Genomic DNA, 3,337 nt, shown 5'->3' on the forward strand with positions numbered 1-3,337 from the left:
GAAATGAAATTCAGCTCAGTTATGAAGAGTAATGTTACCAAGAGGGTCATACACCGAGTAATCGGCCAAGTTCCATCCTTTAGTGACTTCAATAAAATGTCACTAACCACTTACCCCTAAGCCTCCATTTTCCTTAACAATGCCATAGAACAGTGTTAGTGTCTCATGATTACAAATTAAGCCAATTTTCTATCTCAATACAGCTGTATGTGCATCAAGCAGTGTTTTATTCTGGTACGAACACTTTAAAGCCTTCATGTCATAATTTGGTAATTAACACCACCATGAAACACAATGCTTTGCTAGACATATAAATTGTATTTGCATTACAATTATAAAACCTGGCTTTTGCTGGTAACCTTAACAGTCACAGATGGTTCAACCAGCTCCCAACAAGGTTGTTCAGTGGTCCTTACTCTGCAGCATTCATGGGCCTACACCATAGTGTGGACAGCAACTTTCAAGTCTGCTGTCTGGTGCGAGTGGTCATTATTTGTCTCTCTCAGTGCATCACCATCCACCATCAGCTTCCCCCAACGTCAGTTGGTGCCATGCTCGTCTGCTGCATGGATGGACTGTGGGACTTCTGAACAGGAAGCAGTTTTGGAAAGCAGAGCACTGCTGCACTGGTGTGGTGAATGTTTCAGCCCATCCTTTTCTACCTCAGGAAGGGTGTTCACAGCTGGGAAGTGGGCGTGGCAACCCCTGGAATGGTGACTACAGGAAATTCTCATACTTTCTAAGTAAGAAGAATGACTGCAGTGGGAGACTGCTACAGATTGCAAGTTGTCACTCAGGGATGGCACATCAAACTCACTTAAGTGTGTGCTTTGTGGCTGTAACAACTGTCATCCATGTCCTCTCCGGTCTCATTGATCTTCATGTTACCCTTTTCCCTCAGTTTACCACTTTTTGACTTTTTTCCTCTTGTTGCTTCCTTGGACCACTCGGTAGCACTGGATTTACCTTCAGGCAAGCCACTGTATGACCTGCCCATGTGGCCTTGGGCAGCACCACTGTCATCCACACTGCTGCTTCCATGGCTGTGTTGGAACTTGAATGGCTTTGATTCAATATCCACTTGCACTTCCATACTGTTCCCTTCTCTGTCCAGAGGGATGTAGGAGTTCAGAATGGATCCTGCCATTGCTTTGGTGCTGCCGTTATTACAAATTCTTCCCAAACTCACTGTGCCAGATTCTCTACTGAGACTACACCTTTCTTTCTGTAACTCTGCTTAAACTTGCAAATTGCTGAAACAGTTCATCATGGCACTTCCTGACAGACTGCCTTTGATACTAGCTCCAGCTAAGGCTATGGTACTGACTGTCTCACTCAGGTTGTTGCCAATAGTGCCTATTCCATCCATGTGGCTTCCACTTGCACTCAAACTGCCAGTCAGGCCGCTGACACTTCCCTCTCCTATGCTAGTGTTGTGCTTTGCTTCTGCTACTGATGTTGTATCTGTGGCTGTGTTAGTCTCACCTACGTTTATGTCATTCTCATCATCAAACTCAATCCTTACTCCTTTCCCATTTCCTGCAGACACTCCACAATCTCTGTTTCTGCAGAGGGAAATTGGGACCACACCATAGACATAAGCTAGCATGGTAGGAACACCAATGCCTATAATCACTGCAGCTACCACTGGAGAGACGATTACAGACAGGGCAACACCACTTGCTATAGCCAGATTCCACTTGTGTTTTGAAACATCTCTGCCTTCATAGCAATCATGAATCTTGAGGCCCACATACACAGGAATGCCAATGATCATGGCAGGAAGGGCAATGCTGGCTATGAGAGCAATCCCTACGGGAGCACCAACAAGGGTTCCCAGCTGCCACAGGATTTTCTACTTTCGGCTCCAGGGTTTCTTCCCCCGTAAACTACAACCCGAGGGACTTAGATAATGTAAATTGGAGATTTCTTTCATGCACAACCAACAAAACTCACAACCACACACAGCATATGTCATATGATTGCAACTCCCATCCTCAATCTTGATTATATAAGCAGCACATTGTGGACATGGCTTTATGTCATCAGCTGCTGCTCTAGGTTCCTGTCTGTAACTAATAGGTGAAAAGCGTATAGTTCTTAAGCATAAACGCTGGGCTCTTTCCCAGAGAGCAGCCTCACAGGTCTGTTTGGGATGCCAGATCTGTTCACAGTGGTAGCAAAACTCTGTTCCACAGCCTTTTCGCCCACAAGTTAATTGTGGACACCGGGCACATCCAAATGCTATCACAGCGTATCCACAGTCTGCAGCCGGACACCACCTACAGTCAGGATCTGCAACGAGCCACTGTCGAAGCATAAATTCTTCATATTTTCCCATGAAGACATCATCACTTAATATCAAGCGAATGTCATGGGGATTAAACCGTTCCTTGCATTCTGGACAACTGATGTTAACTCGACTTTCAGAGATTTCTATCCTTAGGTATTGTCGTAAGCAATCCACACAAGATCTAAGATGACATGTCATGATATCAGGAAATCTGTCTTGAGAAAGCCATAAAAGGCACAAAGGACAGTCCTTAAAGTCTCCAGTTTGTTTGCTGATGGAAGTCAGTCCATTGTCAGAAGAGGTATTTGTTGAGAAAATGGAGTTCTTATGAGCACACATTTCAGAATGTATCCTCTCAATACTTGCCATTGCTTCCACCCCACCACTGAGCTCCCTTGATTTTCGTTTGCTGTCCATCTTCCTCCGAAAAAGAGAGCCTATTGAAATTCTTCTCTGTTTGGGTGCCTTTTTGACAGAAGGCAAGCTCACAGATGAAGCAGGTTGAAGATCTCTCTCTGAACCCATTTGCTGATATAAACTCATGTCTAAAATGCTCATCAGAACTGAGTCAGAGTCATTTTAAAACTAAAACTTATTTCTTGTTCTTGCATTCAGATGAAGTCATGATGTAAAAAAGATCCCATTGGCTTCTTCAGAGAACTTGAAAAAGTTCAAGAGAAGACTCATTCGTCTTCAGGGGCATTGGGCGAGCAGGTCCATCCTGCGGAAGCAGAAAAGGAGGAAGAACTGAGGAGGACAGGCCTTCAGCATGCCCCGCGCGGAACCTTCTCAGCTAGGGCGAGAGCTACTGGTGAACGGTTGCCAGTGAACAAGAGAGGGAGAGCGAGCAGCTGCTTTCCGGAACTCCACTCAGTGACTCCTTCGGGATTGACCTTCGCAGCCCGGAACCAACACAGGAAGTGCCAGTCTCCAGATCTCTGTTTTTATAGTCCTAGATTTGAGAAGTCTGAATCAATTTCCCTGAGTCAGAATTAGCAATTCGGCAAGGCTGTATCCCCTCTGGTAGCTTTCGGGAAGAATCTG

At 45.2% G+C, this 3,337-nt stretch overlaps 1 pseudogene; it reads right to left on the reverse strand.

The window, feature by feature from the left end:
* Positions 1–434: 434 nt before the first annotated feature.
* Positions 435–2,966, reverse strand: LOC147002038 (E3 ubiquitin-protein ligase RNF19A pseudogene; annotated as a pseudogene).
* Positions 2,967–3,337: the final 371 nt, after the last annotated feature.

This window comes from Mus caroli, unplaced genomic scaffold (assembly GCF_978045245.1).
Source record: "Mus caroli unplaced genomic scaffold, Mus_caroli_1 scaffold_11, whole genome shotgun sequence".
Taxonomy (NCBI): domain Eukaryota; kingdom Metazoa; phylum Chordata; class Mammalia; order Rodentia; family Muridae; genus Mus; species Mus caroli.